General features: G+C 37.6%; 1 long non-coding RNA gene across 1 annotated transcript in view; it reads right to left on the reverse strand.

Annotated features, from left to right (window-relative positions):
* The window catches only part of LOC126941067 (uncharacterized), a 40,288-nt gene extending 23,711 nt beyond the window's left edge, over positions 1–16,577 (reverse strand). The window contains exon 1 of the long non-coding RNA XR_007721079.1: positions 16,199–16,577. This is a non-coding gene — a long non-coding RNA (uncharacterized LOC126941067). The remainder of the gene's footprint in view (positions 1–16,198) is intronic.
* Positions 16,578–17,564: the final 987 nt, after the last annotated feature.

Below are 17,564 nucleotides of genomic sequence, written 5' to 3' on the forward strand. Positions count from 1 at the left end.
TTATAGCTTTGATAAGCCCCAGCAATAAATCAGAGACTTAATTTAAGATTTGATTTTGAGAAAATTTGTCAAAGATGTTAAAAAGTTCAACACATTTTATCAAAACAGAATCACAAGTTATTGTAAAATAATCATTCATTTAACCAAGAGTGATAATTAAAATAACTCAAAGGGAACACAGAAAGTCTCTGGGCTTACAGAAGAGATCTGCTGGAGCATCATGATATGAGGAGTCAGAAGCTTTTGGGAAAGCTGGTCTTGCATTCCCATACATAGTGTGTAACATCAATATGGTTTACAGCAAAACCTATCCCTATAATCATAGCTAAAATTATGAATAACATTTTTCCACCAGGAGGGGACTGATAAAAACTATAAAGAGAGTCAGTATCACCACCTCCAGCTCCCTGAAAATGTCCTTATCACATGCTATTAACTAATCCTGTGCTGTTAAGTTACAGGGCTTTGAGTCTTGAGTAAACATATCTCATCTAAAGAAGGCATCAACTCCTGCCACTATCTGACACCAAATTCAAATTAACCAATGCCTCATTTTTAGAGCCTAGTAAAGGTGACAATCAAAGTAAACTGCTTTCATGAGACAAAGAGATAGGCCTGTATTCAAAAACATTAAGATTCATTTAATAATTTTGCATCTATTAATAATGCATTATTATTAATAGATATTAATAAAATGTATTCTATACCTTCATACTAAATAATTTAAAGGTTTAGCTACATGTGAGCTTCCTTTTCCTGTCATTCTCAGAATTAGGCAGGGCTTATGACCTTTATGTTTAAAACATTGATCATTTGTTTGCTTGAGACAGGGTCTCACTCTGGCACCCAGGCTGGAGTACAGTGGAATGATCTTGGCTCACTGCATTCTCGACCTCCCAATCTCAAGCAATCCTCCTACCTCAGGCTCCAGAGTAGCTGGGACTACAGACACACACCACTACACCTGGCTAATTTTTGTATTTTTGGTGAAACAGGGTTTCATCATGTTGCCTGCCTCAGCCTCCCAAAGTACTGGGATTACAGGCATGAGCCACTGCATTTGGTCCACATTGCTAATTCTTTATGTCTTGTTCCCTCCAGGCCCAGGACCTATTGTGGAAGAGGTGGGTGCATGATTTTAAGGGCCAGTTTTGAGGGATAAAATTAGTTCAGACCCCCAAATCAAAGACAGGTATACAGATGCTCAACACAGCGTCCCCAACATTGTTGGCACCAGGGACCACTTTTGTGGAAAACATTTCTTCCACAGATGGGAGAGGGGAATGGTTTCAAGACAATTTAAGTGCATTACATTTATTATGCACTTTATTTCTATTATTATTATTACAAACTCACCATAATGTGGAATCAATGGGAGCCCTGAGCTTGTTTTCCTACAACTATACAGTCCCATCTAGGGGTGATGGGAGACAGTGACAGATCATCAGGCATTAGATTCTTATAAAAAGTGTACAACTGGCAGGGCGTGGTGGCTCATGCCTGTAATCCAGCACTTTGAGAGGCTGAGGCAGGTGGATCACGAGGTCAGGAGTTCCAGATCAGCCTGGCCAAGATAGTGAAACTCCGTCTCTACTAAAAATACAAAAAAGAAAAATATTAGCTGGGCGTGGTAGCTGGCACCTGCAATCCCAGCTACTTGGGAGGCTAAGGCAGAGAACTACTTGAACCCAGGAGGTGGAGATTGTAGTGAGCAGAGATCACGCCACTGCATTCCAGCCTGGGAGACAGAGGGAGACTCCATCTCAAAAACAAACAAACAAACAAAAAGTGCACAACCTAGATCTTTTGCATGTGAAGTTAACAATAGGGTTCATGCTCCTGTGAGAATCTAATGTCCCTGCTGATCTGACATGAGGCAGAGCTCAGATGATAATGTTTGCTCACTTACCACTCACCTCCTGCTGTGTAGCCTGGCTCTTAACAGGCCAGGGAGCAGTACCAATCAATGGCCTGGGGGTTCAGGACCCTTGGCTCAGTATATAGAACTTATAGACAAGTCAGTTTTATAACCTTGGTTTTTGGTTTTTGGTTTTGGGCTCTTATTTTGCTTAAATGAGTTTGGCTTTTAGTTTTTGGCTCTCATACTGCTCAAAGGGTTAATGAGCGCCAGCCTACTTTCATTCCCATCTGGCCTAGAACATTTAATTGGCTATCTGTAAGTCTTTTGACTCTTAAGTCCTTTTGCCATACGAGTTCCACTGAGAGACATGACAGATCTGGTGCAGGTAACCACAGCACCCCAGCATTGATATGGAACAAAATAAACACTTGGCCATTGATACTGCCCCTGGCATATGTTGACCAAAAAAGGAGGAAGATAAACTAAAAAACACAAAAACAAAAAAACCCAAGTCCATGCTCTGAATGGACCTTCCTCCTTATAGGTAAGGGGATCTCAAAGAAACCTAAAAAACTAGTTTCAGGCTATGACAGGAAGGGGTTGGACATGACTCATTATATCTTCCCCCCATTGGAATTCAGGTACAACTGACCAACATTAACATTAAAATAGAGATCATAAAACCGACAAAACAGACTCTCTGTAATAATAAGATACCAAATCATAAACCAGACATAAGACTATGACAGGTAAAGGTTAAGTCGGACACTTGTACACTTAAAAGGTGAACCATGTTCTAACTGCCACAAGGATTTTATTTTTCCCAAGCAGCCAAATAAGCACGGACTTCAAGATAAGCAATATTGAAACAATTTACAGCTGTACCAAATGCTGACTAACTGACCCCTAGCCCCTGTTCCACCAGCCATAACTATAGCTTTAATTAAACAAGAGGCTGATTTCAGTTACTTTTTCCTGCTAAAAAGACTACTGACTGTGAACTCATTCTGACCAGTTGCTAGAACTTGTATACTTGTTTGCCTTTGTATCCTAGTAGAAACTCCTTTGATGTATAACGACATTTAAATGTTAAGTCTCCACCCCAAAATGAACATGGGTCATATGTTACATGCATATTTTTTCAAAACACATGTGTCAGGACTACCTTCCTAAATATTCAAAGTTTCTCCTGTAACCTGTGAAATATGTATCATAGCCAATCTGTCATCATAAACACACAAGAGCTCTGGGTATAATCGAGAGTCGGGAATATGTGCTGTAATTAAGACTGAATGCTATATGTACGTTCTGGATAACTCTGGAAACATGTATTTAGCCCTACAAGTCATGCGCAAGCAAATTAATGCTATGGCTGATCCCACAAGGTCTTTAAAACAATGACTGTCTTCATGGTTTTTATCAGTCCCCTTCTAGTGGAAAAAGTTACTCATGATTTTAGCTATGATTATAAGAATAAGTTTTGCTGTAAACTGTATTGATGTTACACACTGTATATGGGAATGCAAGACAAGCTTTCACAAAAGTTTGTGACCCCTCATCTCATGATGTTCCAGCAGATCTCTTCCGTAAGCCCAGAGACTCATGAATATTTTCAACTCCACATGTTCCAGATATGGTTTAGTTATGTTTCCCCATCCAAATCTCATGGTGAATTGTAATCCCTGATGTTGGAGGAGGGTCCTGGTGGAAGGTGATTGGATCATGGAGGTGGATTTCCCCCATGCTGTTCTCATGATAGGGAGTGAGTTCTCATGAGATCTGGTTGCTTAAAAGTGTGTAGCACTTCCCCATTCTCTCTCTCCTTCCTGCTTTGGCCACATAAGATGTGCCTCCTTTCTTTTCAACTTCTGGCATGATTGTGAGTTTCCTGAAGCCTCGCAAGCCATGCTTCCTGTACAGCCTGTGGAACCGCAATTAAACCTCTTTTCTTTATAAATTACCCAGTCTCAGCTAGTTCTTCATAGCAGTGCAAGAACAGACTAATACAGAAAATTGGTACCAAGGGCATTGCTATAAAGTTATCTGAAAATATGGAAGCGAATTTGGAACTGAGTAATGGGCAGAAGTTGGAACAGTTTGGAGAGCTCAGAAGAAGACAGGAAGATAAGGAAAAAGTTTGGGACTTCCTAGAGACTTGTTAAATTGTTGTGACCAAAATGCTGATAGTCATATGGACAATAAAGTCCAGGCTGAGGTGGTCTCAGAGATGAGGAACTTATTAGGAACTGGTTTAGAGGTCACACTTGCTCTGTTTTAGTAAGGAGAATGGCAGCATTGTGCCCTTCTTCTAGGAATCTGTGGAACTCTAAACTTGAGAATAATTATTTAGGGTATCCGGCAGAAGAAATTTCTAAGCAGCAAAGTGCTCAAGATATGACATGGCTGCTTCTAACAGTATATATTCATATGCCTGAACAAAGAGATGATCTGAAACTGGAACTTATATTTCAGTGAGAAGCAGAGCAGAAAAAATTAGAAAGTTTGCAGCATGATTAAATTTACTTATGCAAATTTCTGTAGCCAGATTGAATTCCTCCCCAGAAAATGTTTTTTTTTTTTCATACAAAAAGACAAAAACACATACACCATTTTCTGGGGAGGAATTCAAGTTGGCTGCAGACATTTACATAAGTAGAGGAGCTTAATATTAATAACCAAGACAATGGGGAAAATGCCTTAAAGGCAACTGAGAGAACTTCACATCAGCCCCTCCCATCATAGGGTTTGAGGCCTAGAAGGAAAATTATGGTTTTGTGGGCTAGACCCAGGTCCCTGCTCCCCTGCATAATCTCAGGGTGGCACTGCTCCCTGTGTCCCAGCCACTCCAACGTGGCTAAAAGGGCCCCAGATACAACTTGGGCCTCTGCTCCAGAGAATGTAAACCAAAGCCTTGGTAGATTCCATGTGGTGTTAAGCCTGTGGGTGCACTCTTGGGAGCCTCTACCTAGATTTCAGAGGACATATGGAAATGCCTGGATGTCCAGGCAGAAGTCTGCTATAGGAGCAGAGCCCTCATGGAAAACCTGTACTACAGCAGTGCAGAGGGAAAATGCAGGGCTGGAGCCCCCACACAGAGTCCCAACTGGGGCACTGCCTAGTCAAACTGTGAGAAGAGGGCAACCGTCCTCCAGATCCCAAAATGACAGATCCACCAACAGCTTGCATTATGCACCTGGAAAAGCCACAGACACTCAACACCAGCCCATGAAAGCAGCTGGGAGCAGGGAGGTACCTTACAAAGCCACAGGGGTGGAACTGTCCAAGGCCATGGGAACCCACCTTTTGCATCAGCATGACCTGGATGTGAGACATGGAGTCAAAGGAAATCATTTTGGAACTTTAATATTTAATGGTTGCCCTGCTTGATTTCAGACTTGTGTGGGGCCTATAACCCCTTCATTTTGGCCAGTTTCTCCCAGTTGGAATGGGTATATTTACCCAATGCCTGTATCCCCATTATATCTAGGAAGTAACTAACTTGCTTTTAATTTTACAGGCTCATAGGCAGAAGGGACTTGCCTTTTCTCAGATGAAACTTTGGACTGTGGAGTTTTCAGTTAATGCTGAAATGAATTAAGATGTTGAAGGACTTTCAGAAAGGCATGATTTGTTTTGAAATGCAAGGACATGAAATTTGGGAGGGACCAGGGCAGAATGATATGGTTTGGCTGTGTCCCCACTCAAATAGCACCTTGAATGGTAATAATACTCACATGTCAAGGGTTGGTGCAGGTGGAGATAACTGAATCATGGGGGTGGTTTCCCCCATACTGTTCTCCTGGTAGCAAATAAGTCTCACAAGATCTGATGGTTTTATAAATGGGAGTACCCCTGCACAATCTCTCTTGACTGCCACCATGTAAGATGTGATTTTGCTTCTCCTTTGCCTTCTGCCATAATTGTGAGGCTTCCCCAGCCAGGTGGAACTGTGAATCCATTAAAACTCTTTCATTTATAAATTACACAATCTTGGGTATGTCTTTATTAGCAGCATGAGAACAGACTAATACAAACTCTATGGTAAATTTTATAATTTAAGATGATACTTCAGAAATCTGGTTTGCCATCTTCTTCAATTTCTCACTGTACAATTAAACATGCTTTTCCTACTACCAATCCTTGTCTCTTGCATCTGGCTTTCGATTGACGAGCAGGCAAATGTGGGCCCATTTACACCCTGCCACAAATGATGAGACAGAAGAATTGGAAATATTCTGTTATAAGATACATAGATGTAAATGACAAGTTAATGGGTGCAGCACACCAACATGGCACATGTATACATATGTAACAAACCTGCATGTTGTGCACATGTACCCTAGAACTTAAAGTATAATTTAAAAATTAATTAATTGATTAAAAAATTCATAGATTTCTGTACTTCACATGACATGGTCATGACTTATGTGATAGTAAACTTAGAATAGTAAAAACTGTGTCATGTAAACACTAGGGTCACTTAAATTTTTTTAAGGATTGTAATTGGTAGATTAAAAGAGGAGGTAAAATGAAATCATACAAAACTCAAACTAAAAAAGGTAAGAGAAAAGGAGAAAGTAACAGAAACCAATTGCAATGAATAGTAAAAAAATTGTAGATATTAATCAAACAATATTATTAATCAATTTTAATGTAAATCTCCAAAAATGACAAACAAAAGGTAGAAATTATCAAAGTGAATAATGAAACAAGACCAAACTTGACAGCATCTGCAAGAAACCCACTTTAAATGTAAAGGCTCAGGCCAGGCGCGGTGGCTCACGCCTGTAATCCCAACACTTTGGGAGGCCGAGGCAGGTGGATCATGAGGTCAGGAGATCGAGACCATCCTGTGAATAGTGAAACCCTGTCTCTCCTAAAAATACAAAAAATTAGCCAGGCGTGGTGGCAGGTGCCTGTAGTCCCAGCTACTTGGGATGCTGAGGCAGGAGAATGGTGTGAACTCAGGAGGTGGAGCTTGCAGTGAGCCGAGATCGCACCACTGCACTCCAGCCTGGGTGACTGAGCGAGACTCCATCTCAAAAAAAAAAAAAAAAAAAAAAGAAATGTAAAGGCTCAGGTTAACAGTAAAAGAGTGATGAAAGATATACCATATTGACACTAATAATAAGAAAGCCGAAATATCAATATTAATTTTAGACAAAGCAGACTTCGTAACAAAAAATTATAATGGGTAAAAAGCATAATTATATAACGATAAATGGGTTAGTTACCCCCAAAAACATAACAGTCTCTAATGTATATGTAATTGATGACAGTCTTCAAATACAAGAAACTAAAACTGAAAACGTTGAAAGGAAAATAGACAATTCCACCATTATTGTTGCATACTTCAACACCTCGCTTTCAGTAATTGATAGAGTAGGAAGAAATTACCAAGGTTGTATATGATCTGAAAACACTATCAATCATCAGGATCTCACTGACATTTATAGAACACTATATATGAAGATAGCAAAATAGACAGTCATCTCAAGCTTACAAGGGACATTTACCATGACATATTACATTGTGGAACATAAAATAAACTTTCCAAACTTAAAAGTAAAGAAATTATACAAAGTATGTCCTCAGACCACATGAAATTAAGTTAGAAATCAACAACAGAGAGATAAAAATAATCTCCAAATTTTGGAAATTGAAAGAAAAAACTTATAAATAACATTTGATAAAAGAAGTCTTCACAGAAATTTGATGATATTTTGAGCTAAATGATAATGAAAATACACCTTACCAAACATTATGAGATGCAGCAAAAACAGTCCTTAGAGGGAAATTTATAGCATTAAATGCATGTATTAGAAAGGGGGATTTAAAAGCAGTAACCTGATCCTCCACCATATGAAACTCAGAAAGAAGATCAAATTAAGCCTAAAACAAGAAGAAAGGACATAATACAAAATTAGAGCAGAAATTGATGAAATTGTAAATAGGAATAACAGTAGAGAAAAATCAGCAAAACCAAAAGCTGGTTATTTGAAAAGAACAATAAAAGAAAAAACCTGTAGATATACTAAACATAGAAAAAGGGAAGACACAAAGTACTTAATGAAGAAATGAAAGTTCATTATTATTTATTCCATGGACATTAGAAAGACGATAATGGAATAGTATGAACAATTATATGCTCACACAGTTGATAATGTAGTTAAAACGGACAATTCCTTTAAAGACAAAAACTACCAAGCCTAAAATAGGAAAGATCAACAAGCTGAATAGACCTATATCTATTAAATAATTTTAATTGAAGCACAGTGAACAGTGGACTACCTCCTGCGCTGAGTGGTCACTGCCACCAATGTCAATGTGCATAGAGGGCGCACATAATCCTGCACCAATCAATGTCCTGCCTCCATGCTAATACCACCACTGGCACAAATGTATGCACAGTCATTGGTGCAGGCCCCCAGGACCTCTGAGCCATGATGCCATTGTCATTGCTGCAAACATCCACATGGAGGCTGGCACCATGGCACTCACTACCACCCTGCCATGACTGACAAGTGTGCACTGCCCCCCCATACTGCTGCTGGTGCTGGCAGGTGTAAATGAGGATAAATCCTGCTTCTAACACCCTATGACATGCTTTGGCTGGGACCACTCAACAGAGTGTTATGAACAACAGTCCAGGAGCACTTTGCCCCCTCCATTGCAGAATGTTCCCAAACTTGAGAAGCCAAAGAAAAAAGATGGGTCCAACACCAATTCCCCAAAGTTTAAACATGTAGTCCAGGAGCCCTGAGATGAGCTGTGGCACCCTAAAATGTTCCAGAAATTAAGCCATTTACCTGAACCCACCTTACGCCACAATCAAACCCACAAGGTCATCAAATATGATGAAGTAAAAAAAAAAAACCACACATCCAAAGAACAGCAGCTTCAAAGATCGAAGGAGCATGAGCTCACAAATATTGGAAAAAATCAGTGCAAAAACTCTGACAACTCAACAAGCTAGAGTGTGTTTTTCCTCCAATCAACCACACTAAGTCTCAAGCAAGAGTTATTAACTGCGCTGAGATGGCTATAATTACAGAAATAAAATTAATTACATCAATAGGAACAAAGATAATCAAGATTTAGGAGAACATGGAAACCCAATTTAAGAAAGGTAAGAACCATAATAAAATAATATTGGACATAAAATATCCAGCATAGAAAAGAATGTAAGCAACCTGGTAGAGCTGAAGAACACACTACAAAAATTTCACAATGTAATTGCAAGTATTAATAACAGAATAGACCATGCTGGGAAAAGAAACTCAGAGCTTGCACACTGGCTTTCTGAAATAAGACAGACAAGAATAATGAGAAAATAACAAAAAGGAACAAACGAAATCTCCAAAAAATACAGGATTATGGAAAAAGAGTGCATCTACCACTCCCTGGCATCCCTGAAAGAGATGGGAAAAATGGAAACAACTTGGAAAACATATTTTAAGATATTATCCATGAGAACTTCCCCAACATAGCTAGAGAGGACAAAATTCAAGTTCAGGAAATGCAGAGAACCCCAGTAAGATATTCTACAAGAAAATTATCCCCAAGACACATAATCATCAGACTCTCCAAGGTCAAAATGAAAAAAAGATGTTAAAGGCAGCTAGAGAGAAAATACAGGTCACCTACCAAGGGAAGCCCATCAGGCTAGCAGCAGACCACTCAACAAAAGCCCTACAAGCCAGAAGAGATTGGAGACCTATATTTAGCATTCTTAAAGAAAATAAATTCCAATGAGAATTTTATATCCCTTCAAACTAAGCTTCAGAAGTGAAGGAGAAATAAGATCCTTTTCAGACAAGCAAATGCTCAGGAGATTTGTTACCACCAGACCTGCCTTACAAGAGCTCCTGCGAGAAGGACTAAATATAGAAAGGAATGACCATTACCAGGCAATATAAAAACACATTTAAGTACATAGACCAGTGACACTATAAAACAACCAAACAAATAAGCATAATACACAGCTAACAATATGATGACAGTATCAAATCCACTCATATCAATACTAACATTAAATGTAATCAGGCTAAATGCTCCAATTAAAAGGTACAGAGTGGCAAGCTATATAAAGAACCAAGACCCATCGGTATTCGTCTTCAAGAGTCCCATCGCACATGCAATGATACCAATAATCTCAAAATAAAAGGTTGGAGAAAAAACTATCAAGCGAATAGAAAAGAGAAAAAAGCAGGAGTTGTTATCCTAATTTCAGACAAAACAGACTTTAAACCAACAAAGATCAAAAAAGACAAAAAAAGACATTACATAATGATAAAGGGTTCAATCAATAAGAAGATCTAACTATCTTGAATATATAGGCACCCAACACAGAAGCACCCAGATTCATAAAGTAAGTTCTTAGAGACGTATAAAGGGACTTAGACTCCCACACAATAATAGTGGGAGACTTCAACACCCTGGTGACAGTACTAGACAGACCATCAAGGCAGAAAATTAACAAAGGTATTCAGAACCGGAACGCAATGCTAGACCAAATGGATCTGATAAATATCTACAGAACTCTCTATGCAAAAACAGAATATATATTCTTCTCATTGCCACATGGCATATACTCTAAAATTGACCTAGCAATTGAACATAAAATAATCCTTAGCAAATGCAAAAGAACTGAAATCATACCAACCACTCTAGAACCACATCACAATAAAAATGAAATGTAAGACTAAGAAAATTGCTCAAAACCATACAATTACATAAAAATTTAAACATCTGCTCCAGAATGACTTTTGGGAAAGTAATAAAATTAAGTCAGAAATTAAGAATTTCTTTGAAACTAAACAGAACAAAGATACAACATACCAGAATCTCTGGGATACAGCTGGAGCAGTGTTAAGAGGGAAATTTATAGCACTAAACACCTACATCAAAAAAGTAGAAAGCTCTCAAGTTAACAACCTAACATCACAACTAAAAGAACCGGAGAAGCAAGATATAAAACCAACCCCAAAGCTAGCAGAAGACAAGAAATAACCAAAATCAGAGCTTAACAGAAGGACATTGAGACATGAAAAACCATTCAAAAAATCAACGAATCCAGGAGCTTGGTTTTTTAAAAAAAAAAAAAAATTAGTAAGATAAGCCACTAGCTAGAATAATGAACAAGAAAAAAGAATATCCATATAAACACAATGAGGAACAACAAAGGGGATACTACCACTGACCCCACAGAAATATAAATAACCATCAGAGACTACTATGGATACCTCTATGCAAACAAACTAGAAAATGTAGAAGAAATCGATAAATTTCTGGACACATACGCCCTCCCAAGACTGAATTAGTAAAAAAATTGAATTCCTGAACAGATCAATAATAAGCTCTGAAATTAAATCTGTAATAAATAGCCTATAAATAATAACAAAAAAGCCTAGGCATAGACAGATTCACAGCCAAATTCTACCAGATTTACAAAGAAGAGCTGGTACCACTCCTACAAAAACTACTGCAAAAAACTGAGAAGGGACTCCTCCCCACCTCATTCTATGAGACCAGCATCACCCTGACACAAAAACCTGGCAGAGACAAAACATAAAAAGAAAACTTCAGGCCAATATTCTTGCTGAACATTGATGGAAAAATCCTCAACAATATACTAGAAAACTGATCCAGCAGCACATCAAAAGCTAATCCACCATGATCAAGTAGGCTTCTCCCCCTGAGATGCAAGGTTGGTTCAACATACACATATGAATAAATGTGATTCATTATATAAACATAACTAAAGACAATACCCACATGATCATCTCAATAGATGCAGAAAATGCTTTTGATAAAATTCAATCCTTTCATGTTAAAAACTGTCAGCAAACTAAGTATTGAAGGAACATACCTCAAAATGTAAGAGCTATCTATGACAAACCCACAGTCAATGTCATATTGAGTGGGCAAAAGCTGGAAGCATTCCCCTTGAAAACTGGCACAAGGCCAGGCAAGGTAAATCATGCCTGTAATCTCAGCACTTTAGGAGGCTGAGACAAGCAGATCACCTTGAGGCCAGGAGTTTAAGACCACCCTGGCCAACACAGTGAACCCCCATCTTCACTAAAAATACAAAAATTAGCTGGTCTTGGTGGCAGGTTCCTGTACTCTCAGCTGCTCAGGAGGCTGAGGCACAAGAATCACTTGAACCTAGGAAGTTGAGGCTGCAGTGAGCCGAGATCATAGCACTGCACTCCAGCCTGGGCGACAGAGTGACAGAGTGAGACTTTGTCTAAAAAAAAAATAATAAAATAATAAAAATAAAAATAAAAACAAAAGAAAACCACCACAAGATAATGATCTGGTCTCTCACCACTCCTATTCAACATAATATTGGAAGTCCTGGACAGAACAATCAGACAAGAGAAAGGAATAAAAGGCATCCAAATAGAAAGAGAGGAACTCAAACTATCCCTGTTTTCAGATGACGTAATTCTATATCTAGAAAACCCCATAGTCTTCACTCAGAGGCTCCTTCAGCTGATAAACAACTTCAGCTAAGTCTCAGGCTACAAAATCAACATACGAAAATCACTATCATTCCTGTTCACCAACAACCAAACCAAGAGTCAAATCAGGAATGCAATCTCACTCACAACTGCAACAAAAAGAATAAAATACCTAGGAATACAGCTAACCAGGGAGGTGAAAGATCTCTATAATGAGAATTATAAAATACTGTTGAAAGAAATCAGAAATAACATAAACAAATGGAGAAACATTCCATGCTCATGGTTTGGAAGGATACATATTATTAAAATGGCCATACAGCCCAAAGCAATTTATAGATTCCATGCTATTCCTATCAAACTACCAACAACATTCTTCACAGAACTAGAAAACCTTTTTTGAGATTCCTGTAGAATCAAAAAACAGCCTGAATAGCCAAGGCAATCCTAAGCAAAAAGAACAAAATGATATAGGAGTTAAGATGGAATTATTTAAGCAGATAGCAAGACTATGATAGGAGTCCTCAGTAAGGCCTTTTTTTTTCTTTTATTATTTCCTTTTTTCTTTTTTTTTTTTTGAGATGGAGTTTTACTCTTGTTGCCCAGGCTGGAGTGCAATGGCGCAATCTCAGTTACAACCTCTGCCTCCCAGGTTCAAGCAATTCTCCTGTCTCAGCCTCCTGAGTAACTGGGATTACAGGCATTTGCCACCATGCCCGGCTAAATTTTGCATTTTTAGTAGAGATGGGTTTCACCATGTTGACTAGACTGGTTTCAAACTCCTGACCTCAGGTGATCCACCTGCCTCGGCCTCCCAAAGTGCTGGGATTATAGGCATGAGCCACTGTTCCCGGTCCAGGCTTTTCTTTTTAATGAAAAGCATCTCCAAATCATTTTGTAACAAAGAGCAGCCTGTAAAGTTGAGCCCCAGACAGAGACAAGCAAGCTGGGAGCTTGCAAGGGATGAATGCCGGCAGGAACTAAGGACTAGAAATGTTCAACATGGCAACTCCATCTTCCCTTCTCTGCCAACCACGTGTACTGAGAGTAGACAAGATGGCAGGGATCAACTGGAAAGCCTATTTGCATAATAAGATTAGGGTGGGGCAACAAGCCTTCCCTGTGCCGTGTATAAATGTCATACCTGATCAAACCAGTCTATGAGCCCTATGTAAATCAGACATGGCCTCTTCAAACTGGACTATAACATTTGGGGCATTCACAAAGCTGGTCCTTTCTGCTCAGCGACCCCTTCCTCTATAAACGAAGCCATTTCTCTTTCTCTTCTCCTCTACCTGAACTCCGCTCCTAAACTCCTCATGTGTGTTCATGTCTTAAATTTTCCTGGCAAGTGACAACAAACCCCAGTGTATAAACCCCAGTCAACTAGCTGCTTCAAAAAAAAGGAGGCATCACCTTACCCAATGTTAAACTATATTACATGACTACAATAACTAGAACAGCATGGTACTAGTACAAAAACAGACACATAGACCAATAGAATGGATTGACAGCCCAGAAATAAGGCCACACACCTGCAGCCATCTGTTATTTGACAGAGCTGACAAAATCAAGCACTTGGGAAAGAACTCTATTCAATAAAGGGTACTGGGATAACTGTCTAGTTATATGAAGAAGATTGGAGTGTATACCATGAGAATTTATGCATCTGTAAGAAAGAACAAAATCATGTCCTTTGCAGGAACATAGACGGATCTGGAGGCCATTATCCTTAGCAAACTATTACAGGAACAGAAAACCAAATATCGCATGTCCTCACTTATAAGTGGGAACTAAATGATGAGAATACATGGACACAAAGAGGGGAACAGCAGTCACTGCAGTCTACTTGAGGGCGAGAGGGAGAGAAATAGGGCAGAAAAAATAACTATTGAGTACAAGGCTTAATACATGGCTGATGAAATTTGTGACACAAGTTTACCTAAATAACAAACCTGGACATGTACCCCCGAATCTAAAATAACAGTTCAAAACAATGAAGAAAATAATAAGAATTTGAATCAACAATTAGTGACCTTTCAAAAGAGAAGTTACCAGATCCAGATTGTTTCATTAGTGAATTTTATGGAAGTATACCATTTAAGGAATAAATTATTTCAATTCTCTATAATCTCTTCTTAAAAATGGAGACAGTGTGAACACTTCCTAACTCATTCTATGAGGCCATCATCACTTTAATACCGAAGTGAGGTATTATAAATACCATAAAAACATCTGAAAAAAGAAATCTACAGACCAGTATCTCTCATGAACAAAGATGTAAATATCCTCAACACAATATTAGCAAATTATATACAATGACATAGAAAAGCAATTATACACCACAGCCAGCTTGGATTTATTCCAAGTATACAAGGCTGGTTCAACATTTGAAAATCAATCATTGTTTTCTATAACTTCAACAGACTAAAGAAGAAAAGTAATATCATATCAATTGACATAGATAAAAACATTTGACAAAAATCCAACACCGATTCATTACAAGATCTTTCAGCAAACTAGGAGTAGACAGAAACTTTTGTAACTCAATGATTAACATTTGAAAAACAAAACACCAACTGCAGCTAACATGCTTAAATGATGAGAACTTGACACTTTCCTCTTAAGATCAGGGACAAGGCAAGAATGTCCTGTCTTAGGAATCCTAGTTAACATTGTATTAGAAGCCCTAGCTAGTGAAATAAGATGAAAAAAATAAAATAAAATAAAAGAGAGAGAGACAGAATAAAAGGTACATTTGGAGGGAAGAAATAAATCTACCTTTGTTTGCAGATGACATGATTGTCTATGAAGAAAACCCTACATAATCTTTAAACCAAATTTTATTGAAAAAACAAGTGATTACAGCAAGATTGCAAGGTACAAGATCAATATTACAAAAGTCAGTTTGCTTTTCCATAAAGCAGCAATGAATACTTTAATTTGAAATTTTAAAATACCATTTACAACGGCACCAGAAAACTATGAAATAGGTATAAATCTAACAAATGATGTAGAAAATCTATATGCAGAAAACTACCAAACTCAAATTATTTTGTAGAAATTAACACATTGATTCTAAAATTTATGTAGAAAGTATTATAAAAAAACTAGCATAGCCAACACTGAACTGAAGAAGGAGAACAAAAATGTGGGAGACACACAAGACCCAATTTCAAATTTTACTATAAATTCACAGAAATCAAGATAACATGTGTCTATCTTGGCTGAAGAATAGACACATGTCAATGGAACAGAATAGAGATCCAGAAATGAACACAAATATACTGACAAGGGAGCAAAGGCAATTCAATGCAATAAAAGATATTTTTTCAACAAATGATGCTGGAACAATTGGACAGTCATATGCAAAATAAAAGAAAAGGCTAACACAGACCTTATATTTTCCATAAAAATTAACTAAAAAGTATCATAGACCTAAATGTAAAACCTAAAACTATAAAACTTAGAAAAAAAGTCTATGTGAACTTCAGTTTGGAAATGAGTTTTATATACAATAATAAAAGCATGATCTGAGAAAAAATGAGATTGGGACCTTATTAAGAGAATGAAAAACTAGCTACAGATTGGGAGATAATATTTGCAAAGCATATACAAGATAAAGTACTTATATTTAAAATATACAAAGAACTTTTAAAACTTAATAAGAAAACAAACAACTTAATTAAAAAATGGCTAAAGATCTGAACACATACCTCACCAAAGAAAGAAATTATACAAATGGCAAATAAGCCTATGAAAAGAAGCTCAATATATATTACATTAGGGAATTTCAAATTAAAACAAAATTGAAATACCATGATATACTTATTGGAATGGCTAAAATTTAAAAAAAATCTGACAATACCAATTTCTGGGAGTTGTGGAGCAACAGGAACTCTCATTCATTGCTGATGGGCTTGCGAACTGGTCCAGTTGCTTTGGAAGAGTTTGGCAGTTTCTTACAAAGCTAAACATAGTTTTGTCATATCATCTAGCAATTGCATGCCTAGCTTTCAACCCAAGTAATTTGAAAATTTATGTCCACACAAAAAATTGCTTGTGAAAGTTTATACCAGCTTTATCATCAAAAACTATAAACGACCAAGAGTCCTTTAGTAGGTGACAGGGTAAACAAACTGTGCTACATCTATACAAGGGAATCTTGTTCAGAAAGAAAAGAAAATGAAATATGAAGCCATAAAAAGACACTGCTAAATCTTAAATGTATATTGCCAGGTGACAGTCTAAAACAATTACATACTATCTCTTTCTAATTATATGACATTCTGGAACAGAAAAACCATAGAGATAGTAAACAATCAGTGGTTCCCAGGTGATTAGAATGGGAACGATTTGAATAAGTGAGGAACGGGAGTTTTTAAAGGAAAATACGGTAATGGTGGATATAAGATACTATACATTTACCAAAAACCATAGACCTTTATTACAGAGTGAACCTGAAAGTATGCAAATTTAAAAAAGAAAAACATTTCCAAGGTCAGGGAATCCCAAGATGGAATGCAGAATAGGACAGAAAAAAAACCCCAAAAAACTATATTACAGATATATGATTACAATCTCACTGAAGTGGAAAGAGGTGAAAACCTAAGTAGCCTTGGAAATAAGGAGTCTGTGAAACTAAAAGCAAAAGAAAGTATTCAGTTAATAAATTTATTTTCCATAAGGGTAAGGGTTAACAATGCTGATGCTTATATACATGTATACATGAATTGAACAATTAAGTAAATGGATGTCAGGTGGTAAGAGACAGATTTCCCACTGTTGGGATGGAAGTTTACAGATAAGCAAGTGGAGGGAGTTAGAATGACCTATGTGTTCATGGATTAGAGTTGGAGACATCAGTGTTAACTCAAGTTTTAACTTAATACAGACAGACAGCTGCATGTGGAAGTGTTTATAGGTATGTAATATATAAGGTAGTGTATACACATGTATGTTTCCTTGCTCTGTGATCTGAGAGGGTCTGGAATAACACCCCTGCAGCAATGGGCATAGCTAACACTGAGATCTTGTAAAATAGAAGGAACCAGGACTTCTTGGCGAAATGGCTGATTATTGGATTGAGGCAGGAAATTAATATTAAAGTTGATCCTGGAGATCTTGTAGTGCCAGAATGTAAAGACCAACAAAACAAAACAAAACCATAAAGCAAAATAAGAAACCGTGATAAGTTATGTCAAAGGAACACAGGAGCCAATTACAACAGCTCC

This window comes from Macaca thibetana, chromosome 18 (genome assembly GCF_024542745.1).
Source record: "Macaca thibetana thibetana isolate TM-01 chromosome 18, ASM2454274v1, whole genome shotgun sequence".
Classification (NCBI taxonomy): domain Eukaryota; kingdom Metazoa; phylum Chordata; class Mammalia; order Primates; family Cercopithecidae; genus Macaca; species Macaca thibetana.